At 41.0% G+C, this 27,397-nt stretch overlaps 1 protein-coding gene across 5 annotated transcripts in view; it reads right to left on the bottom strand.

The window, feature by feature from the left end:
• Window positions 1-25,230, bottom strand: part of FYN (FYN proto-oncogene, Src family tyrosine kinase) — a 309,834-nt gene extending 284,604 nt beyond the window's left edge. For 3 of the 5 annotated variants that reach the window (XM_021008092.2, XM_021008091.2, XM_078155188.1), the window contains exon 1: window positions 24,823-25,229. The gene's annotated coding sequence lies outside the window, so the exon portion shown is untranslated. Of the gene's footprint in view, window positions 1-24,822 lie in introns of all 5 variants that reach the window. The other 2 variants (XM_021008095.2, XM_021008096.2) reach the window with 2 other exon arrangements.
• Window positions 25,231-27,397: the final 2,167 nt, after the last annotated feature.

The raw sequence follows: 27,397 nt of genomic DNA, 5'->3' as shown, positions 1-27,397 counted from the left end.
AAATCTGAGCAGTTAAGCTGATAAAACTAACATTATAATAATCTCAGTGTCTATTTTCAACCACTAAAGAATAAAATTTAATATTATATACCACCTGAAAGCAGATCTCATCATTTTGTGAATTCATCACCTCAACACAGAATTTTGGCCTGAGAAAGGTAAGAATTACCTCTTATAATTCTTTTCCTAACGCTGCCACAGACTTTAATTGCTGGGTGATTTGTCTAAAAGTCATGACTCTGATAGCCTGCTATGGTAGTATTATAGATAAAAGAAATAAAAGTATGGGTTTGGAAGTCAAAACATTTAGGCTAAAGTCCGGACCCTGATACTTACTATCTAAGTGAACCTTGGCAAATCACTTAACTTTTAAGCCTCAGTTCCTTTATCTGTAAAATGGAAATAATACTTATACTCACAACCACATAGGACTGTTGTTAGCAGAGCATTTTGTAAACCTTAAAGTGCTATAGAAATGGGAGTTATGATGATGATTATCCACACTCCCCTTGGGGTTCATTTGAGGAGATCAAAGTGGTTTTTATTATCATCTCACAAAATAGTCTGAGACTTGAAAGGATGTAATCATATATGGCTTCATTTTTCAAACTCTATTATACACACACACACAAACTGTCATAAATGGCACTCAATTGGTAGAACTATCTTAGATCCCCTCTCCTAGTTATGCTGATGCATGTTAAACTCTTGGAGAAACAAAATGAATAAACCTGAGGTTGAGTTCAACAAACACAACAAGACAAACACTAACCAAAGGAATGGTGTCAGCTAAATATGGGACAGTGTGGGCTGCAGTAAAGATTTTATGGTCTCACGTTTAGGAGCAAGTTATGCAGGTTTCCATTAAATAAGTAGCCAATAGGATACAAAAAGCTCAAACTTAACTCTGCTGTGCATTGTCCTGTGCTTTATGCTATGACACTTCTGTGTTTGTCCTTTTTTAGACTCCCTCCATCGCAGCCTACCCTCTTTGAAATACATTAGTCACCATGGAAACAGTATCATACTGGATAAAACCATTTACTGTCCTTGGAAAAGCATTCAGGATAAAATTGAAAGGGAGAGTGTCTAAAGAGGAAAAGCAATTTTGTGGAACTATATAGAAACACAACTAGGTCTCCAAATTCCAAACTGTAACTATTCCTTCAATAACACCTTCATCTATGACCTTGGGACAAGTTTTATGTCTGGAGACAAGTCCATATCTCCAAAGGACATCTCCAACCCTTGTGACTCTTGGGTTCTGATTCATGAACATTTACCGTATCTTGTTCAGCTTTAGGACAAGCCTACCACTTCCTGGCCATCTCCATGTCATGTGCTATAATGTTCACCACCTGTGTGACCTTAGGCAAGTAATTTAACCATCCCCTGGGTCTCAGATTCTTCTGTAAAATGAGGGGGTTAAATTAGATGACCTCTAAGATTCCTCCCAGGTTTAGATCCACAATCTAACAATCCTATGACTTTGGGTGGTTCCAGGTGGGAAAGATCCTACTTAAAACAAGTAATCAGGGCTTAAAGTGAAAGGCAAAGAAAGAGGAAAGAGAATGGTTTCTGTATATACTAATACCTTGGCTAATGAAGGTGCATTTCAGGGTTTAACTTCACTATCAGAAACTTCATTACCAGAAGCAGAAATAACATTAGACCACCAGATCACAGACCTGTAGCTGAAAGAGAGCTTAGAAGTCCCCTTGTGCACACGCAGCCCCAATTTACAGGTGAGAAATCAAGGGATTTTACAATGGAACAATTGGGACAAACAAAACCAATATAACTTGTCCCAAGATCATAGACAAAGATGTTAGTGAAGGAATCATCATAATTCGGAATTTTGGAGGCCCAATTGTGTTTCTATATAGCTTCACAAAATTGCTTTTCCTCTTCAGACATTCCCCCTTTCAATTTTATCCTGAAATCGAGGTCCAGGGATGTGAATGGTGGGCCTAAGGTCACATAAGGAATAAGCAGCAGAGTCCAGATTTGAACTAGGTTTCTTATACTCCCTCCACTCTGTAGCCAGGATAGGTCCCAGCCTTGGGCAGGACTGAGATTTATAAAAGGCTTAATACCTAGGATTAGAAAAATGGGATGGGAAGACAGGGATTTGGATACAGACACTTTAGCCTTTCTTGAAGCGCTCCTACTTCTTTTTGTATGGTCCCTCCCTCACTTAGGGACTAAGAAGCTACACATGGCTGCTTACTTAGAGATATTTCCCTCTCTCTACATGCAATGGTATCACAGGAGTGTAAACTCTTCCTTCCTTTTGATCTAGGGCACATACCTGAGCCACTATCTATTCCTCAGTCACCACTGACCTAGGTCTCAGGGGACTAGAACATCCCTCAATTCTCTCCATGTCTAGGCAGACTTACTAAAAGCAATTGATTCATGTAAATCTTCTCTAGTAGTGGATACAGTGCTGAATTGGGAGATAAGAAGGTCTGGGTTCAAATCCTACCCTCAGGTTCTTACTAACTCTATATGAGCCTAAGCAAATCACTTTACCCCTGTGCCTCAGTTTTCTCACCTGTAAAATGAAAGGTTGGACTTAATGGCTTCTAAGGTTTTTTCCAGCTTTAAAGTTAAGATCCTACATATAATCTAAGCATCACTGTAGTCTTCCATTGGTAAATATAGAAGCAGGAATATCTAACAATAGCCATCCTTGAGATAAACCACAAGACCCTATTTTTCCTAAGAAACAGTATCCTTTTGAAATATCTTTTTAAATGCAGAATCTTTCTCCTATGACTATCAGAAACGCCACATGTAAAGGGGCCAATAAAAAGAGCTACCCCTACTCCCTGTATGCACATACTCCCTTCATTTGAATGCTCTGGCAACTACTTCCAAATTATACTTGGAAATTAATCCTTTCATAAATAGATGCTTTATTTAGTACAAGGGAACTGAATATAGATGAAGAGAGTTTTCTCTTATATTCAGAGACTGTAATTTCTTATGTTTCATCCTAGATCCCGGAAAGGTACGTTAAAAATGAAAATTTGCTTCCAATCTCTGGCATGCCAGTTGAGTTTTGGCTTATGAAAATCTGAAAATCCTCATGTTTTTCCTCTATGTCTTCTTCATCTGAGGTATTGCAGATATTGTTGTTACAACTAAGAATAGTCAACAGATAAAATATTACTAAAGTAAATCTAAACTAAAAATATATATACTCCCAAGACTTTAACCAGAGAACTACCAGCATTTCATCATTGGAAGAAATTAAGAACTCTCCCTGTAGCAATGAATTCTTGAATAGCGGGGTCACAAGACCAAAAAGAAAGAAGACTAGACATTTCTCCTATCTTCACTGTCTTCTCTAAAACACAACACTAAAAAAGATGGATTATGCACCAAATGTATAGCAATTACAGCTGTCTCCACAGGACAAGAAATCGAGCAGCTCAACAAAGCTTTATTAACTTGAATGAATTAACAGTGGAGAATATTATCACTCAGAATCCCTCCCCCATCAGCCTCATCACCCATCCAGGGGGCATAAACTGATCCATAAGCCTGTGATCTGAAATGTACTCAGGAATTTTCCTGTGGCTGTATTCTCTCTTGACACAACACTGCTGTTTCTCTTTATCCAGAATTCACTGGACTGCAACTCTGCCCAGTCAAGTGTAGGGAAGCGGGGAGGCACAAGAGGGCAAGACCTTGCTCTGCACATGACATCCCCCAGATTAGGGAACCCAAGATGTCAAATACTCTGCCCAGAACACCCACTCTACCATCTTCCAAGCCTGCAAAACTTCCTCAACACCCAGCCAGAGAATTAAATAAATGAGGGCAGGAGCCAATATGTGAGGCTACACCAAGCCAAAAGGAAAAGGGACTGGAATTCAGCTTGGGCCAATCCTTTCCACCCAGAAATTACTTGGGCAGGGACTGAGGTCAGTGGAAAGTGAATTCCCCAAAGTGGGAAGGGGCTGAGACAGCTCTGAGGTCTAGCCCTAGGGATAAATCTACCATGAAAGAAGGAGTCAGAAAGTAACAAATAGAAGATGATAAAGGAAAAAAGACTAAAACCACCAAAGATACCAGAAAGAAGAAAACTCATTTTAAAACTAAGCATACAACCAAAGAAATTAAGAGGGAAGATACTCAAGTCAGAAGGGAAAATGAATAATAATACATCTAAAAGATTGCAAATGTCACTAAATAAATATTATAAGACAATGAAAATTTTAAAAACACTTGATGAAACACAAAATCCTTTGGATTCCCAAAAGAACTTAGAACCACAGCAAGATGTTCCAGAATATTTCAAGAGACAAACCAGAACCTTGAGGAAAGAATTTAGACAGAAATAAATGGCAGAATATGTGGCATACACAACAGAAATAATTAATTATTAGCAGAATAGAAAAACTTGAATGCACAGTAATGAGTCTCTCCAAAGAAGCAAAAGAGAGAGCAACAGATTGGGAGTTCAAATATCCTGAGGTGAAGGACAATCTGGAAGAAGAAAAACAAAAATCAATAATGTTAAAAGAACATATGACCTACATAAAAGCAAAACACATTGATCTCAAAAACAAGATAAATAACTACAATGTAATGATCATAGACCTTCCAGCAGAGCACAAGAAGTCAAAAAGCTGACCAGCATAATGCATAAAATAGTGTAAAAACTTCTTAATACACAAAGAAAAGTACCAATCAGAAGAATCCAAAGATAATCTCCGGGAAAAGCAAACAAATGAAAATTATGCTTCAACCTCCAAGACTGTGATTAAATTTCACAATTCCAATGACAGTCAAAAAGTCTGCAGTGGCCAGGAGAAAGATATAAAGGTATATTATAAAGGAAAGGCTATTCAAATAACACAAGACTATTCTACTTCCACTTGAAACAACAGAAGGGAATGGAATAACATATTCCAAAAAAGCAAAGGAGCTCAAAGATTAGTGGAGAGACTAAATTAATTTATCACTGACATAAATCTGGACTTTCTACTATAAGTATGATAAACCATTTTCTTATATACAATTCCTAAATACAATTCCTAAAGACCTTCATCTTTACTTCGCTTAAGCTACTCATGGACACTCAGAATTTGCTGTTTTATCTTCTCATCACTTGAGGCTACTGACTTTTTAGTTCGTAATGTCTTAACATAAATGCCTTACTTTCAACATCAAATATACCCTAATACCTGCTTTACTTGCTTACTCCAGTCATCAAGACTTCTGGTCTCTTTATCCCTTCTCTTCTGATTTCTCTTGCTTCCTGATGTCCACCATTTAATGCTGCTTTCTTTAGCAACCTAGAAAACCTTGTTGCCTTCACAAATTTCTGCTGTTCTATTCATGCCAATCCCAAACCCTGGGTAATCCCCATAGTCTGCTTTCCACACTCCCAGGTGGCCATATGTTGCTGAAAAAAGTCATCAAACCCAATCCAACTGGAGCCCCATGGCTACTCATCAATCTTTTTGACTTGCAAATAAGCCTATAAATATGCTCAGATCTCAGCAATAAAAACTTTTTTTAACCCTATTACCTTCATTAAAATACTAGCTCTTTCATTTTCACCACCAAACATCTCAAAACAACAGTGTCTACACTTGTCATTTCTATTTTTTAACTACTAATTCGCTGTTTAATCCTGTGCATCTGGCTTCACCACTCACCTAAAATTGCTCTCATAAGGTAACCAATGACTTCTTAATAACCTAAGCTGACCTTTTCTCAGTCCTCATTCTCTTGACCTGCATGCAACATTCAACATCATTGACTCCCATATCCTTGAAACATTCTAATCCACTGGTCTGTTGTACAGTAGTGTCCTGGTTCTCATTTCTTTGCTCATTCCTTTTATCTCTATTGGTGATTTCTCTACCTATTTCCACCTCATTACATCCTTAGCTCTCCACTCTTTTTATACTTTCCCTTGGTGATCTTACCCATTCTCCTAAATTCAACTCTCTCTTCTAGAAGAGTCCAGGTCTTCTGTTTTTTCTAGGTCTTAACTGTCTGCTCATCCTAGTCCCTTATCTCCAACTATTATAACAGACATTTATGCCAAGAATTTCACTGGCACCTCAAACTCAGCATTGTACAACTGAGATCACTTTAACCTTTAAACAACTTCCTCAATCCAATTAATTCAACAAAGGTTTATTAGCCACCTTCTTCTATGTGTAACTTACTATGCTAAAGGCTAGGAGTACAAAGACAAAACAAAAACTTTCCCTGTCCTAAAGAAGCTTACATTCACTAATTTTTCCAGTTACAAAGCTACTTCCTTATCTTTTACCACCAACCAGGGCCCCTATGGAATGCACAGAAAATAGTGACCCCGGAACAGAGAAAGAGAGGGTGGGCACTGGGTGTGGTGACAGGGTGGGCAATGGCCCTCCCTGCTTACATAGTTCTTGGCTTTTTTGGTGTCTATAGACTTTGGGGGAAAGTAATCTTCTCTACTCTTAAACCATAAATCCGAAATTGCTACACAAATGCCAATTATTATTGTAGCAGACTATTGGATTTGGGGTCAAGAAAGATACAGGTTTGAATCCTTCCTGCTCACTCTTACCAGCTGTGTACTTTGCAAATCTAAAGTACCCTAAAAATAATGCATTTCACCCAACAGTCCACCCCCACCATCTCCTTGCCATCTGTCCTGCTGCAGCTCCCTCTGGACCACTAGACCTACGGAGACCATTTTCTGACCTGGGTAACTTAATCCACTCAGTTTTAGAACCACCACCCTGGGGCTGTGCTGTCTTGACTGCTGAGTCAGCCAGCACGAATGCACATAGCCAGCCCAGATCCCAGAATATGCTTCACATGTTATCTAATCAGCCATCTCTGCATTTCCTAAAATCCACCCTGCCATTTTGGATCCAGCTTTCTATCCACTGCATTATATTATAAGGTCTTTAAGGGAAAGAAAAATGTTGGTTATGTTTGTCCCTCTCCCTTCACCTCCCTCCACCCCAACATTGACTCACCCAGTATTATCTGCATATTAGGTGCTCAATAAATGTTTTGTTTTTTTTTAACAAATGAAATTACAATTCTCCTAGAGTTAATGGGAAAAGTAGTTCATAAAGACTTCTACACTGATAGTTTTATTCATTTTCCTTCTTAGGGAATAAAGTTGAAAGGAGATAGAAACTTATGTGTCTATGTGTACAGGGTGGAGTGGGGGAAAATGATGGGTGGTTGTAGGCAATGATGTTGAGTGATTCTCCCTTATTTTTGTGTGGATGATTGGTCCCCAAAGCCCCACAGATGCCAAAGGCACATACACTTGCAACAAGGCAGATCTGTGACTTGATAGAGCCTAGCCTCTACAGAATGCAAGATCCTTGAGATCAGGTCCATTTCATTTTTATCTATCCTCAGCACTTAGCACAGTGTCTGTGCATATCTGTAAATCCTTAATAAATGTTTGTTGATTCATTAATTGGATACTGATAATCTCCCAGGTTGGCCTCACTATTACACTTAGGTCTGAAGTCAGATAGCAAAGTGATTTAGATTGCCATTAACTCAGGTCTTTGTTTCAGACTTAAAAAGTAACTAGCTTAGAACCAAAACCTTTTTTATGGCGTCCAGTTCAACCACAAATGGATTTTCCCATAGAGAAAAGAATGCTTTTTTTTATGATTCCTATCCCATCATCCTAAAACTGACTTTTATTTAACTATCTTTGCCACTAAAAAAATAAACTCCATTTCACAGCAGTCTGAAATCAAGAATCTGCCTTCATTTATTACTCTGTTTATGGCTACTTAACAACATAACTGATAACATGACAATGAGACTAGGAGAAGTCTCTTAGCATGGCAAAAATCATAAATGTGCCCTACCTTGCTAGCAGATATGACCCCACAGAATCATCAGCTTTTCAAGCAAAGAGGCTATAGGCTATTGCTGTAATAAAAAAGTAATTTCGACTCCAACCTCGAGAATTCTTAATTCCTTCAGTGTTGGTATTCCCTTCCCTGACGCAAACTGCAACTTCCCTGACTTGGGAGAAGGTCTTCAGGAGTTACCACGGCCAAAAAATTCCTACCCTGCAGCCAACTTGGGCGATGAGACTCCTGAAAACTTGACTAGGCTGGTTCTCAGACCACATATAGACCATCCATCACCAGGACTGTGCATGAAGTCCTTCTAACTTGGAAGGACCTGCCAGAGCTGGGACCCCACTGGCATAGACTTTGAGAAGCCAGGGTTGCCTCTGCACCATGATGAGACACACTAAGGGAATGATAAGCATCATACTCCCCCAAAATAGGCATGACGAAATAAACAAAAAAAAAAATGAAGGGCCCAGCTCTAACCACATCGAAGAAACACAGGGTGGCTCCTCATAAGGCATCCCATACCACCTGGCATAGGCAACACAGGGTGGGAGGCCTCCTCAGAATGAAAGCAGAAATTCATCCCCAGAAATCATTTAATAAGCACTGATCTGAGCATGGAGCTGTCTCCCCTACATGAGGCAAGTCAAACAAGTTCTTACTGAAATAAAACAAACTAGATAAGTATCATGTACAAATACATTACATGTTAATGTCATTACCAGCAAAAGAGAAAGTATATTTCTTTGCAAGGTGGCAAGTGGGAATAAGGGGGTTTAAGCATGAAAGGATTATAGAATAATAATAACAACAATAACAACAGAAGGAGGAGAAGGAATAATTATTAGTACTTATATAGCACATGAAGGTCTGCAAAGCATTTTACCTATGTTAACTTATTTGATCCTCACAATAATCTTGTGAGTCAGTGTTGTTATTATTATTATCCCCATTTTACAGATGAGAAAACTGAGGCAGAGAGATTAAATGACTTACCCAGGATCATACAACTACAAAGTATCTGAGACAGGATTCAAACTCAGGTCTTCCTAATTCCAAGTCTACCCACTGTACACACATTTTAGATTGCTACCAGGCAGAAATTGCCATTGCTTTTCCAATAATGGCCTAGGCCAGGAGTTCTTAACTGTTTTTGTGTTATGGACCCCTTTGGCAACCTGGTGAAGCCTATGGATCCTTTCTCAGAATCATGTTTTGAAATGCATAAAATAAAATGCATAGAATTACAAAGGAAAGTAACTATAGTGCAATAAAGATATAATTTTTTCTTCCATCTAAGTTCACCATCATCCTCCCCAAAAAAGGTCCATGTTAAGAACCTCTGGTGTCAAAGAAGGATTGGATAAAATGTTCTTATTTCTTTCTTCCCATTGTACAACATGAAGTCTGGTATCCAGGAGACAGCAGAGCTTGGTCAGCAGAAGCAGAAAGTGAGTCACAGTGTAAAGCTTAGGAAGACTCTTAGCAAAGGGACTGACAAACCCAACCTAGTGCGTCATTTGTTACTGAGATGACTTATAAAGTCTTACTGTTTTACAAAACTCAGAGGACATTCCATGAAGTATATTTCCAACATAGCCCTCCCTTTGAAGAGCTAACCTGTCGGTAAGCATCTACAAATCAGAGAATGGATGGATGGCATTAATGACTCTATGTCAAGGCCTTAAGTTGAGGGCAGTGATGAAACTCAAGCCAGGGAACCAAAGGGGTTCTCTACCCAGCACAAGGGAAGCTGTGTGTAAAGAAGCAATCACTTCCATACCCAAAACTGGAACTTAACTCTATCATCTGTGACCCGAGCAAGTAAGCAATTCACTGAACCTCTTCGAATGAGCCCTGGGTTCCTCATCTGTAAAACGAAGGGGTTGGACCAGATGCTCTCTCGGGTCCCTTTCAGCTATAAATCTAGGATTCTATCATTCTCGCCAAGTTGAAGGATGCGGCAGGAAAAGGCAACCCAAGATCACAACATAAATTCATTTAAAGCTGTACAGAGAAGGATGGAGGACGATTCCGCACAACGTCATCTCATAAAATGGAAAGGAATGGTGAGAAAAATAAGCTGAAGGAAAATTTGGTGAAAAGATCCAACTAAATCAAGTCATCCCAAGGATATTCACAGACAAAACTGAAAAGACAACAGACAAAAAATGGAAAAAGGATGTAACAATTTTCATAACAAACATTTTTCATTTTCAAAGACACTGGAAGCACTGTAATGCACAGTGCCTGGCACATAGTAGGCGCTAATAAATGTTAGTTATTAGTCGTAGTAGTAGTAATCATTAGTGGAAGTGGGATTTGAATCCAGGTCCTCTGCCTCCAAAGCTGATGCTTTCTCCATCATACCACAGTGAGGCAACCTTCAACTCAAATCAATTTGAGGTCTGATTTCAGGGCCCTCTACATGACGTGCCCTTGATTCCATCCCCTGCCATCCTTTCTTGCCTTCTGTCCCCTCAATCATCCCCCTACTCTCTCTACTCTTTAACATCTCTCTGATTTTTTCCCCTACTCTTTTCAAGCATTCTCAAGTCTTCCTCACCCATAAAAACCTTCATTAGACCCTATCATTCCCTCAAACTATCATCCTGTATCTCTCTCTTCACCCTTTTTCTGGTCCATCATCTATATCACATTCCTTATATTGTGGGTGTTCACCAACTCTCTATTTCGGGCCCCCTACTCCTTTCTCATTTCGCCGTCACTCAATGAAATCGTCATTTCCCAAGGCTTTAATTAACAACTCTATGTCAATGACTCTAAGATCTCTATATATTCAGTACTATTCTCTTCCAAGCTTCAATCCTGAATCACCAATTGTCTATTATATATTTCAAACATTGTCCTGGAGACATTTCAAACTTAACATGTCCAAAACAGAGTTCATTATCTTTTGCATAAAACCTCCTTTTCTAAGCTTCGCTATTTCTGTTGAAAACATCATACTTCCTATCTCTCGGGTTTGTAACCTCAGCATCTTCCTTGATAGCTCGCCCTCTTTCATCTTGTAAATCCAATAAGTTTCCAAACTGTGCTATTTCTAGTTTTCACAACATTGTTCAAATCTAATTCCTTCTATTTATACCACTACCACCATTGTTCAAAAGCCCTAATCACTTCTTCCCTAGACTACTGAAATGACTTCTTAATTGATCTCCCTGCCTCAAGTCTCTCCCCATTCCAATCGATGCTCCTCTACACAGATGTCTAAGTACAGATCTGATCATGTCATTCTTCTCTACTCTAAAGACTCCAGAGCGTCCTTATTGCTTGTAGGATCAAATAAAAATTCCTCTGATTGTCTGTTAAAGTCCTTCACAACCTGACTCCAATCTACTTTTCTGACCTTACTAGATAGTACTCTTTATCAAGCACCCTACAGTCCAGGCAAATGGTTTTCTTTCTGTTCCTTTCAAAGAGTACTCGATCTCCAATCACCAAGTCTTTGCAGGGCAGTTCCTGAGCATGGAATGCTCCTCACCTCTACCTCAAAAATCTCTTTCTTCCTACAAAGTGCTGCTCAAGTGCCATTCTCTGCCCAAAGCCTTTTCTCCCTAATTACCTTGTATTTATTCTGTATCTTTATACTTATATACATATATGCTTATATATGTATGTGCCTCCCCTGATAGAACATATGCTCCTTGAGAGAAGAGATGGTCTCTTTTTTTTCCTACTTTTATCATCGGTGTCTAGGACAGTGCTTGGCATATAGTAGGCACTTAATAAATGCTTCTTGATTAACAGACACCACATTGACTTTAGGGGAAGATATCAGAAGCTTGGTGGGGGGAATCTCAGACCTTATTAATACCCTCAAAAAGGTGACAGTGTAAATCATTAACTACTAACTCACAGATTACTTTACCCATATGTATAAAATATTTATTAGAATAATCTAAATACATGTTGAGGATTCCTTGACGAAGCTATTAGCAGAGAAGAGGCAGGCTTTTGCAAGTGATATTTCACAGTGGATCACATCTTTACAATCACCTAATTGGCTTCTTTTAAGTCCCAACTAAAATTCCACCTTCTACCAGAAGCCTTCCCTAACTCCTCTTAATTCCAGTGCTTTCTCTCCTTTAATTAGTTCCCGTTTATCCTGTATATAGCTTGCTGTGCATATGTCTGTTTACATGTCATCTCCCTCATTAGACTGTAAGCTCCTTGAGGGCAGGGAGCCTTTTGGCTCCTTTTGCATCCTGCACAGTGCCTGACACATGTTGTTGTTCAATTGTTTCAGTCGTATCGACTCTTTACGACCCGATTTGGGGTTTTCTTGGCAAAGATACTAGAGTTGTTTGCCATTTCCTTCTCCAGCTCATTTTACAGATGAGGAAACTGAGGCAAACAGGGTTACATGACTTGCTCTGGATCACTCAGCTAGTCTGAGGCCAGATTTGAACTCACAAAGATGAATCTTCCTGACTTTAGTACTAGCACTCTATCCACTACACCAGCTAGCTGCCCTCATGGTAGACACTTAATAAATGTTTACAGAATTGAATTGAATTGAAATGAACCCAACTGACTGAAAGGTGCAGAGAGCACAAGATCCCACTGTGCTTATCATTTACTGGCTATTAAAAAACAAATAGACATTTTATTCAAAGGAGTAAGTCACCACCTTAAAGACCCTCTCCCAGCAAGGTGCCTCCCACATGCACATCAAAATCATACATGATTCTTTCAAAGATGAAACAAAATCTGTAACTTTATTCACTGTCCTTCTTTTTATTAATATTAAAGGAGACACAAAGGTGAGAAGTAGATGCTTACCTTGCCACTGTCATGGAGAACACGCAACACAGACAAAATCATAGATCAGGGATTCTTAGAGGTCCATACAGTTGTTTTTTTTAAATTGATAACTGTATTTCAACACAATTGGTTTCCTTTGTTGGCCTGTATATTTTATTTTATGCATTTAATATTCTGAGAAGGGATCCCTATGCTTCATCAGACGGCCAATGAGGTCCAAGGATCCACACAAAAATCTTAAGAATTTAAGGCCCAGACAGAGATATCTTCAAAATATTCCTTTTTGTGGGTAACTGTGCTGATTATATTGGGCCCCACAACACAGTATAGTCTTCTAATTTAAAGAGGATGCTTAATCACTTAAAAGAAGCTAGACTACCTACCCACCAGGAAAAACTAAGTGGGAAAAGAATGCCTATTGTCCAAGACCATGATATACAGTTGGATGGCAACCTATAGAGATTAATTATGTGTGTGTGTGTGTATATGTGTGTGTGTTAGATACTGCATGTGAGCAATCAGTTTGGATCAGAATTGAACAGGGGAGCAGGATCTGATTGCCTTTAGGAGACACTTTTTAGGACACCCCCCCTCCACGCACATACACACACAAGTTTCTCCCTAAAATAAAGGCCTTTCTTAATACCAGTATTCTTCTCATGATGCTATATGGCTACCTGTTAGGGAATATTCCAGTCTCCTAAGAAATGAAATTGAGTGTCACCCAAAAGGGCAATGGAAAAGTGTACAGAGGACAAGAGCAGTGATATGAAGGATGTCATCAGAAAAGAGTATGACTGGAAAAAAATCAGGCTCAAAGACTTAGAGCTGAAATAGGCCTAGTACACACCACCTCTGCCCTGTCTGACAAACGTGAAAAGTGAGGCCCATTAAAATTAAGTGACTTGCCCAAGGTTACAAAAGTAGTAAGTAGAAGTCAGTTAATCAACAAGCATTTATTGAGTGCCTACTGTGTGCAAAGCCCTGTGCTAACGGGACTTATGTGCCTACCTTCTGACCTCAAATCAATGTGTTGTTCACCATACCTTAGCTATGTCATAATAAGAAGTAAAATAAAAGGACAAAAAAATGTGAGCAAAGTTCTTTAAGAGATCTGAGAAAGCAGCAATTGCTTCTGACTAAAAGGGATTAAGAAGGAAGGCTTCATAAAAGAGGAGGAGACATCTAAGTTAAGCTTAATGGGGAACCCAACATGTAAATAACAATGCATGAAAAAAAAAATATATATATATATACAGAGAGAGAGAGAGATACATACACACACACACATATATATATATATACACATATATATGTATATCTATCTACATCTATCTATCTATATCTATATATAGGATAAATTAGAGATAATCAACAAAGGAAAGGCACAAGCATTAGGGATTGGGAAAGGCTTTGTATAGAAGGTAGGATTTTAGCTGGGACTTGAAGGGAACCAGAGGAGCCAGGAGGGCATTCCAGGCATAGGGGACAGCCAGTGAAAATGCAAAGATGTTGGTAGATAAAGTGTCTTCTGTGAGGGATAGTAACGAGGTCAATATCACTGGGTCATGGTGTATGTGTAGGCAAACAAGTATAAAAAGACTGCAAAGGTGGGAAGGAGTCATTTTATGAAGGGCTTTGGATGAGGATTTTACATTTGATCCTAGGGATGATAGGGAACCACTGGAGTTTATTGAATGGGGGAAATGAGAAAGGACATGGTTGGATCAGTGCTTTACAATGATTGATTTGAACTGAGTGGAGGATGGACTAAAGTGAAGAAAGATTTGAGGTGGGGAGGTCAACCAGGTTACTTCAGTAGTTGAGGCATGAGGTGATGAAGACCTACTGCAAGATTGTGGTAGTGTGTGTGTGTGTGTGTGTGTGTGTGTGTGTGTGTGTGTGTGTTGGGGGGGGTAATACAAGAGTTGTTATGAAGGTTAAAATAGGCATTGGCAACAGATTGGGTATGGGAGGGGAGAGAGGGGAATAGAGGGTGACACCCAGGTTTTGAGCCTGAGACAGAGACTGTAAGACTGAGATGATGCTGTCTTTGACAATAATGGGGAAGTTGAGAAAAGCCAACACTTTCAACAAGGCTACCTAACTCCAAATCTAGAATTCTTTCCAACGTGCTACATTGCCTTAAGAAGGAAGGATTGGGGCAAGTGGGTGGGGTGGTAGATAGAGCACCAGTCCTGGAGTCAAGAGGACCTGAATTCAAATCTGGCCTCAGACCCTTGACACTTACCAGTGTGATCCTGGGCAAGCCACTTAACCCCAATTGCCTCGAAAAACAACAAAACAAAACAAAAACAAAAACAAGAATGATGACAGATTTTAAGCCTGTACACTCCACTGATATCCATGCAATATCAAAATAACATGAGGAAGGCCCCCAGAGTTTGGGTGGTTCCCATTTAGTAGTTACATGGACAAAAATTGCACAAGATGGGCAGGCACAAATAGGCTGCAATCTGCACCACTGGAGGGAATAAATACACAAATTTATGAGATCACAGTTTCACTGGGGTATTGAAAGAAAGCCAAAGTACAAAAATACAACAAATAATAAAACACCTCCTATCTTTCACTAAATTAAATTGATTTGAGTTTTGCTCCAACAATAAGTGACTATTTTGTGCTGTAATTATAATAATAACAGTTCACATTTAGGTATCCCTTATGGTTCACAAAGCACCTTTCTTACACAACCTTATGATACCAGCCTTGCCATTATGAAGATCCCTATTCTGGACATGAGGAAACAAACTCACAAAGGCTAAGTATGTCACCCATGATCACAGAGCCACTAACTGTCAGAGCCAGGACTCAGAGCAAGGTCTGAGGACTCCCAGTACAATGCTCTTTCTATATGTTGCCTCTGACAGATACTGTACTACCCTGCCCTCAAGGAGTTTACAATCTAATAGGGGAGAAAAGAAATATATAACAACAATAATAATGGTCTATACTTATGCAGAGTTTTAAGAAGCATTTTAATACTACTAAGTCATTTATGTAGTACTTAAAGGTATACATTTAACTCACAACAATCCTGTGGGGGTAGTAGGTCCAGCAAATATTACTATCTACATTTTACAGATATAGAAATGAAAGCTCAGAAAAGTTGCCCAAAATCACAGCCATTAAGTGTTAGAGCTGGGACTTATAGCCTTACCTCCTGGCCCCAAATCAATGTGTTTTTCACCATATCATAGCTAGATCATAATAAGAAGTAAAATACAAGGACAAAGACGAAGTGTGAATAAAACTCTGTAAGAGATAGGAGGAAGGAACAATTGCTTCTGACTCGAAGAGATAAAGGAAGTCTTCATAGAAGAGGAGAAGCCATCTAAGCTAAGCCTTGGAAGACCAAGAAGATTTCAACAGAGATGGAGGAAGTGTATCCCAGGCATATTGGAAAAGCAAATTTTGCTCTGTTATTTATTCATCCATTCAGACAATAGAAAACATGACTATGGGGACTGTGACACTGATTTTTGCATGTCCTAGCACAATATCTTGCTTATAGTAAGTGTCTGATAAATGTTCATCAAATGGAACAAATAAATTTGTTCAGCCAATTCTTTGGTAATAAAACTTAAAATAAATAACAACTTTATAGCCCTTTAGTAGCACATTGCCACCAAAATTGATACTACATCCCAGTGGAATAAAGCAAATTGTTTATTTGCCTTTTATTTGCCTTTTCAATTGAATTCTAATTGGGTAAGATTTCATAGGGTCACATATCCAGTAAATTTTTCTGGTTGTTTGCTGGAAGAAAGGATTGGGAAGTGTGCCACTGGTTTAGAAGTAAGGAAGGAGAGCTGCTTCATTTTTATTTGCCGCCAAGCCCTATTTTTCAGTAAAGCAGACGGACTCCTTATGCAGCATCATGGAAAGCTTGCTATTTCTGGCTACCTCAAGGATGAAAGCTATGAAGAAAACGAAAGTGATTGAATTCATCAAATAAAACCCCACCAGCAAATTCAAAAGGGGCAGGTACTTAGAAACCTTTTAAAACAGAAGTTAAGAGGTCTTTCCATGATGGATTTATGGTCTTCAGCCTCCCCTCTGGCATCTCTCTCTCTCTCAGCTGATTGATATTTCTCCACCTCTTTACTACCTGATGTTAACAGCTTCAGTTCCAGAGGCACTAGGTTTCCCTTTATTTCTTTTCTTTTCAAAGTTGCCTCCTGCTCGTTTGAGTCCAGGGCTTACACAGCCAGGCTCAACAGCCCAAAGGTGGTTTCGTTTTTTTGAGGCCTCACCTCGAAGCTGCAAACTTTGGCAGTGAAGCCAGCTAAAGAATGCCCTTGAAATACTCAAAGTATCCACCTTCCTCCATCTTATGCAAAGTCAGTGGACAACTCTAAGGCCCCATTCTCCTTATGGAGAATGGAGGTTTCTTTTACTCTGACAACAGAATGTCCTGGTATGACAAGTGTAGAAGCTTTTTGGTATGGTTACAAAGGTCTTCTAGCTTGGGGGAACACTGGGTTTAGCCAACGAAGAGCATGATGGGGTACTGTCCAAAGGTACAGGCTATGAGGGCATAGGTAAAGCCTTCACAGTTCTCTTCTATGAGGAACTGATCCACCAGTTGTAGAGGTAGGTGGCTCAGTGGATAGTGCCCTGGTCTTGGAGTCTGGGAGACCAGAGTTAAAATCCTGCCTCAGGTACTTACTAGCTTGTCTGATCCTAGATACGTCACTTAACATTCCCTTTCCCTCTCCCCACCCCACCCCAGCCTCAATTTCCTCATCCCTAAAATGGAAATAATAATAGCATATACCTCACAGGGTTGTTATGAGGATAAAATGAGATCATTTATTAAAGTTCTTTTCGAACTTTAAAACTCTGTTACTAGCCATGGACTGAACCTCTCTGTGCATCTAATCTGTAAAATGAAGTCAAGACTCAATCACCTCTAGGGTCCCTTTCAGCACTAAATCTATGATCCTATGGCCACAACCTTTTCTTCACAAACCTAAATGTGAGCACAAATAATCCATGATCACTTCCTGGTATTGAACAGAGACAATAATGCTTCCTTGACATTTAGCATTTACTGCCTTTTTCTACTCCTCCCTGAGGACTGCCCTAGGTGTAAAAGAGCACAGTAACTGGTCAGGTATAACACTATAATTTTCACCCATTTTGTTTCTGGTTACATGGTAAATAGCATATTGATCGACGCTTCAAAAGCCTTCCAAGTAGGCACCAAATCTTACTCTGTAATGAGAAGACAGGGCAGGATGGTAGAATAGGCTTTGAAGTTGGAGGATCTAGGTTCAAAACTGGGGTCGGTCACTTGATACCTCTATGACTTTGGACAAATCACTTAACCTCACAGGGTCTAAGTTCCCACATCTATAAAAGTTGGGGGTGGGGAGACAGAAGACCTAAATGATTTCCAAGGGCCCTTCCAGTCAAAGATCTATGATCCTATGAAAATGCAAGCTAACTCTGAAGCTTAGACATTGAAGCGAACACAGGAAAGAACTCTCATCCAAAGATTATGATGCAGTAAGATACAAATACTGTTAAAGTTTCATGAGGCAGCGGACATTATCTTTTCTTCCCACATTTTTATTAGGCCATAAATCCAATTCAATTTTTATCTTTCCAGGATTACTCTGTTCTAATCAAGTCCAGTGTCATTTAACCCAAAGGTCTCCTTGTACTATGTACCACCCAAGACTGTTTGGCTAGAATTACTGAGGCTCTTATGTATTCTGGTTAAAAAAAAAATTAACAAATTTAGTAAACTAGCACCTCTAACTTAATGATCCCTCCCCCCACCCAATCTGTTTACTAAGACACTGCAAATAGTCTTCTTGCATAAGAGCCACTTGCAGTACTTGTGGGGAGGGAGGGGAGAGAAGGGAGGATTTATACTTTTATACTTTTACTGTATCTGCAGAATTGATTCCATGTTCATAAGGAGTCCAAAAAGCCAAATCCAATCAATTCACATTGAAACAAAATTAATGCTCATTATCACCTGACTAAAAGAATTGTTCTTTAAAGCTACTTACAAATATTTGGCTCCCGGTTCCAGCCCAATCTCCCCCCCCCATAATGTTTTCCTTTTTAAAGAATTCAAGAAGACTGGATTTCTTAAAACGAGAGTCGGACTCCTCCTTCCTCACCTCTACCCCTGTCATTTCACAACCATACCTTAGAAACTACTTCCCCACCTTTTACAAAAGATCATTATCTCCAGTTCACCAGGACTCATTGTTGCTGTCCCAAGCTCTACGGTTCAGACAAGATGAATAAAATTTTCTTAGTGACACACTTGTCTCCATCATTCATGCCTCTTCTCTAACCTTCTGTCCTTAAAGGACAGTTTCTACTAATCTCTCACAGTTTCTGCTTGTTGCTTCTTAAAGATTATATATTGTTATTCCAGAGAGTACCATAAACCTCAGGAGAAACTCTCCAGTGATACCTATAAATTAGAAAAAGATTTTTAAATTATGTAAGACAATTCATAATATTAATATACCACCTTAAATATACTACTGGTACTGCAGATGGCCATAAAGACTCTTGTAGAGAATAATTCAGGGTTATGCATAACCAACTGAAATACATTCTTCTACCTCCAAGAATATTTACTAACTACCTACTCGAGGATAAGGAGCCTACAAAATTTTTGTGTCTCAATCAGTCAAGAATTTATACCATGGTCCAGGCCAAGGGGATAAAATATAAGTCTTTGTCCTCAAAAAGCCTACATTCTAAAGCCAAGGGAGACAAAACAGATACAAGGTAATCTTGGAAGGGCATGGACAGCTAGGGCAAAAAGAAAAGCTTCATTCTGAAGGGCAGTTGAGTCTTAAAGGATGCCAGGCATTCCGTGAGGAATGGGTAAAGGGGAGCATTCCGGACATGAGAGGCAGCCAGTGCAAAGGAACAGAGGTGGGAGACAGAGTGCCAAGTTTGAAGAACAGCAAGTAAGCCAGTATGTCAGGACTTGTAGGGTGGATGGTAGGGAGTAAGCATGAAAGAAGGCTGGAAAGGTAGGTTGGTAGTTATGTGAGTGGACAAAAAGGGAAGATATGTGAGATATGTTGTACAGATAGAAATGACACGATTGGACAACTAACTAGCTGAGCGGTGTTCACGAGAGAGGAGTTGAGGATGATGTCAAAGTTGCAAACTGTGGTGATGCCCTAGGGAATAATTACAAAGTTGGAAAGAACTCTGTTTTAGATATAGTGCATTTGAGATGCCTACAAGACATCCAGTTCAAAATATCCAACAGGGAGAACTAATAAAGTGCTTTGTACAATAACCTTACTAAATGTTTTTTTAATTGAACTGGTAGCAATGAAAACTTGTCAAGTTACTTTAGACTAGAGCCAAGCAAAATAAACAACCTACTGCCCAGGTGAGAACCAGCTATGCTTTAGTTTCAAGAACTAGCTAGTACTCAATGCCTGCATGCTTTACATATGCTCTAATGGGTTAAGATTTTATTATCCTTACTTTTCAAGCTGAAGGCAATTCTGCTTTGTCACATAAGTGGCACAAATGGTTTGTGGGACCTGGACAGGGACAAGGAGCATCCAAAGACCATCCTATCTACTATAGAAGACCCAGTTTCCATGTAAGTAAAAACACAGTTATGTATACAGGTGTACTCATTAATTAACTAATTTGTTCAACAAACATTTAACAATTAATATGAGCAGTGTAGCATGCTAGGAGGGATATGAAGGTAAATAAAACAAAGCCCTTAGCCTCTAGCAGGTGAGGGGGGTTGGGAGGACTGGTAGTTAATATTGCTGGGAAAGATAAAATACATTCACAGATGCCTATAATAAAAACTAGAATATGATATATACATGATGTTACTATAAAATGATGAGATATAAGGAAGGATGGGGCAGGAAGAGGGGAGATCAGACAAGGCTTCATTTAGGAGACAGTACCCTGTGCAGGGCCTTGAAGGTTACTGTAAGTAAGTGGAGCTAGAGGAAGAAGATGGCCAGTTCAGACCATTTTGTCAGTTTGGGCAAAAGAAACAAAAGCAGGAAAGGCGTTGGGGGAGGGCAGTTTTAGAGACAACAAATAGTAGTTTAGCCAGGGTAAATGGAATATCTGAGGGAAAGTTATATACAGTAAGGCTCAAAGAGTAGGCTGAGTCAAATTAGATTTTTTAAATGAAGATAAAGATGTTTCTTCAGGTCAACTAAAAATAGCAAAATAAATCACTGCCTGAAAATGTAAAATCTTTTCTAAAAATGAAAGCTATGTCTTTGGGTTATAATAGCTATTAAGGTCATATCAAAATAGACATATATTTTTGTGGGATGTATAATTCAATAGAGTCCACCTGACTAGGGATTTAAATAGTTTTTATTTTAATCAAATTACTCCCTGGCAGGACACAAAAAGATTTCTCTTTTTGATCTTGTGGGTCATAATAAATAAACTGCTAGCATCTACTTGTTTGGTTTTCCCACCAGCAAAACAACTCTCCACCAGTCTTGCTATCACTAAGTACTAGTGAAAAATACTACTGAAGTAGAAAAAGGGTACTAGTGATTACTCTTAGATCCTTCAAAATGAGAAGAAAAAAAACCCTTTTTGATAGGAAGAAGAATATTTTCTTACTTCAGCCCTCACCAGATGGTAGATAGACTTCATCATCAATTTTGGCCTAAAAAGAAATTGGAGGTACTCCTCCCCACCCCATGTCTGCTGCTAGACTGACGGCAAGCCACCCTAGGGCTCCAACCAATATAATCTGGCACCACAAACTGAATAGAGGCCCTATCCTTATGTTGACTGATCCTACTTCAATCTGCTTGTCGGTCCTGACATGCTTTCAAAGCATTGTGACCTCGAAGCATTGAAATATGTCTTAGCAGCCCATCTGGAAGCTCTCTTCTCAAAACTATACAAAACAACTGAAATCTGATGCCATTCAGAGCCAAATAAGGGAGGGAACATGTAATATAAAGGGCCCCCTGGGTGCTGGTCACAACTCTGCCACTAACAAAGCTGTATGACCTCAGCTGTGTCACCTCAAGACCTCAGTTGCCTCATCTGTAAAATGAGTGGGCTGGGTTAGATGACTGGTAAGGTTCCCTTCCCTGATCTAAGAGTATACAAAAGACTATGCTGAGATAAATTCACCTAAGAGTAAAGAATGGAATGAGCCAATTACCTTGCTGTGAAAACAAAGTGGAGAGAGGATGGAGACAAATTCCTATATTATATGAGCTTATTATGAGATTTTGAGAATTGAATGATTTTGAACATGTAAAAAAGTCAACTTAAAGAAGCCACAAGGATCTAGAAATGTTCAAAGAAAGTAACAGAAACACTATGATGAGTAGCTTCAGAATCCAAAGTATGGGGTTTTGTTCAAATTTGATTTTGTACATGAAGCCACTTTTGGTTAGACAACACAGAGTTTAAGCTTAAAGCCCACTGACTGCTCTTCTAGATTCTAGAAACAAACCATCCTTTGTTTCCAGAAGTAACTCCATTAACCACATTACTTTTTCCAAATAAAAAGTTCTCACAATGAAAGCCTTCTAAAATTCAAATATGCACGGATGGGATCTCAATTATAACAAAGCTTTTATTTAAAAAAAAAAAGGATTCTTTAAGAATTAACTTTGGGAGACTTTGCTTCACATTTGTATTGATTTGATACCAGGCTCTTAATACTCAAGTTTAGCCATCATAAACTTGGCATACAATGCACAAGAAAGTAAGCACCAAACTTTACATAAAAGTTTCCTCCTAGAACAGATCTCTCTCTCTCTCTCTCTTTGTCTGTCTCTCTCTCTCTCTCTCTCTCTCTCTCTCTCTCACACACACACACACACACACACACACACACACACACATACACACAAGCTGAGACTGTCCACCTTTTCTATCATGAATTGCCCATGATTTCTTTCTCAGAATAATGTTATTAAATATATAAAATAAAACCCACTGGATTACAAAGAAAATCAATTATATTGAAATAGTTGTCAAAACATTAAAAAAAAAAGTTCACAGAGCTCAGATTAAGAACCTCTTTCCTAGAGGTTGTCATGAGACAGACTTCTGACAGAAGACTACATAGAAACTTCTACAGTTTGGAGCTAATCTCTCCTCCAAGTTTTAGATATTTAACAAACCACTTCCTCTGAGAGTTTCTGAACCCAACAATCTTCACCTGAATAGTGGGCATACATGGGGCAGGATCTAGGGGTGAAATGGTAGAACATAAAGAGTAGAAAATACACCAGCAGTGAGAGGAAGGATGTGGGAGTAAAAAAGGCTAGACAGAGGCAGGAAAGGGACAAGGTTTCCAGAAGGATTTCCAGAGACACAAGTCTTGTTGCCTTTCACAATGGTTCTGAGCACTTTAAATACAAAGCTACACCAACATCCACTGAGAAAATTAAAAAAAAAAAGATTCCATAACAAAAGACTCTGCTTATACATGACTGGAAAGAAATGAAGTCTTTCTGGAAGCTCAGTTCTCTCTCATTCAGTTCCCTCCCCTATCACTAAGAAATGGATTAACCTATTAATTTCATTCTCTGATTAATAAGTAAACTACTCCTGCTTGGCACACCACCAACACAGCCCTAACTCCAGGCCCCTAGCACCCTCCCCACAAAAGGAAGGAGTCAGGAAAGAAGCCATCTAATACAGAAAGGCAACTTCTCAAAGCTGCTGAAACCTTTTAACACACACACACAACCACCACCACCACCATCACGAGAAATGGTCCAGTTCCAAATCACCTACAGGTCCTGGGACACTGTTAAATGCTGGCATTCACAAATTGGCATTTGGTGCCCTTTATCTTTTCCCCAAATGTGGAAGGAAAGGGGATGTGAGAGAAGATCTACTGCCTCATCTGGAAAGAGAAAGAGAAGCCCCAGGGAACAGAAACAAGCAGGAAACCCCACCATCCTTGGGTACTTTGTGTGTCTCTTCTCTAGGAACTGAAAGGACCCTTTGTATGTACAACACACACACACACACACACACACACACACACACACACACACACAGAGCCTGTGAAATTTATTTGAGGGAAAGAAGAGGGAGGATACTTTTGTTATTGTCCCCCTCTCCCTTCCCCTCTTCCTTTTTTGCAGTTAGTCACAGCAAATAAACGCCCTGTGAGGAGTCTTAGTTGCCTCTTTCTGGCTCACTACCCTCAGCCTGTGGGCTTAAAGATAAGAGAAAGGAGGAGACAAAAAACAGCAAATGATCTGGGGAAGTAGAGAGGAAACGCAGGGGTGGGGATGGGGGGTGAGGGGGAAGGTGGAGAGGGGTATGAGGGTGAGGCAGAGGAGGGAGGAGAAAAAAGCCTGAGGGGAACAGAAAGAGAGGCGGAAGACGGGGGAAAGCAAAAGGAAAGGGAAATTGGGGGAAGGGAAAGAAGAGTGGAGGGGAAGATGGGGGAAGTAGCTTAGGGAGGTGATGGAAACCGGCAGGAGGATGGGGATGGGAAATCATCAGCTATAGGGACCGCGAGAGGATGGAGAGGTGGAGGAGTAGGCTAAAGGGGGGCGGGGGTAGGGGGGAGAAGCAGCAAGGGGCCAAGCCCCGGCTTACTGGGAATCATCAATTATTAAATGATTACATCATCCCTGTCATTATAGCAACACACACCGCCAGGGTCCCCCGGGGTGGGGGTGGGGGGGCTCCACAAGGAAGCAGGGGCGGAACCCACTTCTCCCTCCAGAGCCCATCCCCAGCTTCAGTCCAGTCCTTCTCGGGGTGGGGGCGAAGGAAGGAAGCAAAGGAAAGGAGCTGGGGGGAAGGGAGGGCGGGGGTACCCTGCCGGCTCCGTTTTCCCCAGTGACTGGTCCGCCGCGCTAAGGCGGCTGCAGGAAAACCCATGCCGCGCGGCTGTTTGCGCTTGTTAATAAGAGTCAGGCTATGGATAATGCTCGCGAGCTGCCGCGAGCGCGCTAGTGGATCAGCAGCCGCAGACTGCGGGAGCAGCAGCGCAGCGCCCGACCCCGACAGGAGGAGATGCAGGGGGGTCCGGTAGTGGAAGAGGTGGAGGAGGGATAACCTAACCCCGGGTGCCAACAGCTGCTGCCGTAGTAGCAGCAGCATCCTCTCCTCCACCCACCCACCCCCAGCCCTCTCCAGCTGCCTCCCCCGCCCCGCTTACCTGAGGCTTGGAGCCCCATTCACATGGTGTTCTCCCCGCCCTCCCTGTGCGGTGGTGGCGGTGGCAGCTCGGGCTCCGGCTCCTCCTCTGCGGGCTCCCGGGGAGGCAGGCAGGGGACCCTTCCGAGGGGGCGGGCGCAGGAGGAGGAGGAGGAGAAGCAGGAGGAGGACAGCGCCAGGGTCTCCCCCCCACCCCGGAGCGGCCGGCTTCCTCCGGGTACCAGCGGCAGCTCAGGGAGGCGGCAGCTTTTGTGCGGGAGCTCCGCAAACCACCCCCACCACCCTGGGGTGGGTGTCGGGAGCTAAGCGCAGCGCCGCCCCGGCTGGCAAGGGAAGGCGGGGGCTGTAAGGGGCCGTGGCCTCCCCTTTCCTCGCGCGGCGGGCGAATCTCGGGCTGCTCCTCTGCACAGCAATCCCTCCTCCTCCTCCTTCTCTTCCTCCTCCTTCTTCTCTTCCTCCTTCTTCCTCCTCTTCCTCCTCCTCCACCCCCTCCTCCTTCTCCTTCTCCCTCTCCTCCTCTTCCTCCTCCTCCTCCTCCTCCCCCTCCTCCCCCTCCTCCCAGCCCCGCTCCTGACAGATGGCGCAACTGCAACTACGCCGCGGCTGCTCTCCCGGCTTGGCTACTCCCCCTGATGCTCCGGCCCCTCCAGCTTGGGGAAGGGAGAGAAAGAAAAAAGGGAGGGGAAGGGCGGAGAAAGAGGGAGGGCCGCATCTTGAGAGCGGCAGGCCCTGCAAACCTATCACCGGAGGCCTAGCCTCCAAGAGCGGCGGTCATTGGACCGGTAGCGGGGGCGGGGGCAGGAGTGGGTGGTCCCGGGAGCTGGTTGTGCTTCGCCGTATCAGTGGGCAGCCCGAAGGGGAAAAGGAGGATTTGAGTTCCCTGAGTGGGGTGTGTGAGCAGGGAGGCTTCTGGTGAATTTTTTTTTTTCTGCAAAAAGTTGAGGAGTGGGTGGAGTGTGCTGTGGCTAGTTGAGTCTTCAAGGGTTACAAGTATTTCTTTTTTGGTTTTCCAGCGCTCCTTTCAGTACAGTTTTAGCATTTTCCCAATCCCCTCCACCCTTAAAACCATGGAAACCTGTTTGACAAAAGTAGCGTCTTGCCCTTCTGGTGTTTCAGTGTTTGAGGGGTGGGAGGACATGATAAAATATTGGGGTACTGAACGCAACGTTCTTTCTGAGAGGTGTGTGCTCTCTACACAGTCTGAAGAAGGGGTGTGTGTGTGGGGGGGGTACTGTCCCCGAGATAGAAATTGTGACCTTATGGGGAAGACTATATAAAAGAGGAAGATTCAATGGCAGCATTTTTTTTTAATAGAAATTATTCCTTCCACCCCAACGTGGTCAAGCCTGGTGGTGATTAGAGTTAGAGCTTCGTGGAAAGAAGAGATATTCAAGTGTGTGCATCCCATAATCATAGGGTAGAAGCTTATGTTTGCACATTTTTTCAAAATCATGTGTAATAGTAGCCGGGGGTTGTCTCTCCAAATGTTGTCTTTGGTTTCGGATGACATTCAAGCTTCCCACTCCTTTGCCCTCCGCTGCATGTTCTGTAATTCAGACTTTTCTTTTTTTTTTTTTTTTGGTGGATGAAATGATAAGCCAGTGTTGTGTACATTAGGGGGTACATTAGTCTTTATTTCCTGTCATCCAACTTTTCTATGATGAGATGCATCTATATGAAAAGGAAAATTTTTCCTTCATGATTTTCTTTATAGTTGTTTACTATTTAGCTGAAAGTTTTACTTTAAGGCTTACCTAGAATTCATTCGTTTAATAATAACAAATTGCTCTTAGTGCTTTGTGCAAGAAAACCTCTCCCCATTCCGAATAAGCTTTAATTCTAATGACATAACTCAAAGAGAAAGGAATGCATCGAAGGTATTACTAAGTCTGCCTTCTCTGGCACAGATTTGGTTGGCTTACAACAGAGTAAGATGGACCTACAGTCCTACCATATAAAGACTTCATAGTTTTAGAGCTAGAAGAGACTTAAGAGACCCTCTTCTCCAATTCCCCCAAGAACCAAGGCTAAGAGAAGGTCAGTGACTTGCCAAGGTCATCAAGTGGCAGAGATCCTCTGACTCCAAAGCCACTGCACCCCGATGACTCTACGATCTGTATCCTCCTCCTTCATAAAGACAAATCAGAACGTAATAACCTCCCCATGAACACTTTCATTTGGCCCCTTTAAAAATACCTGCAAGAAGAAAAGAACACTCTGATGCACTCACTGTCTTAGAGAAGACATTTACATTTATCCAAAGGATAAGATAGAAAAGCAGGGATCGTTTTGAAAATACTTCAAGTACCCCAAATTCTTCAGCTAGGAATTGTTAATTCTCCCTGTCTATGGGTTGTTTCCATTTGTTCCACAAAAGTCTATCTTTAAAAAGATGTAGGAAGATAGAGAAGCTTCTTTCATCTAATAGGTAACTAGGAGATCATAGGGTCATAGCTTTAGAGCTGACCTTAAAGGTTATATGATCAAAGCTCTTCATTTTACAGATGAGGAAACTGAGGCTCAGAGATTTTAAGTCCCTTTCCAAAGGTTATCTAGATAATAAGTGGCAGAGTCAG

The sequence above is a fragment of the Phascolarctos cinereus genome, unplaced genomic scaffold (genome assembly GCF_003287225.1).
Source record: "Phascolarctos cinereus isolate Bilbo 61053 unplaced genomic scaffold, phaCin_HiC Scaffold_5;HRSCAF=322, whole genome shotgun sequence".
NCBI classification, from domain to species: Eukaryota; Metazoa; Chordata; class Mammalia; order Diprotodontia; family Phascolarctidae; genus Phascolarctos; species Phascolarctos cinereus.
The sequence above is the reverse complement of the archived record's forward strand: the minus strand, read 5'-3'. Positions and strand labels throughout refer to the sequence as shown.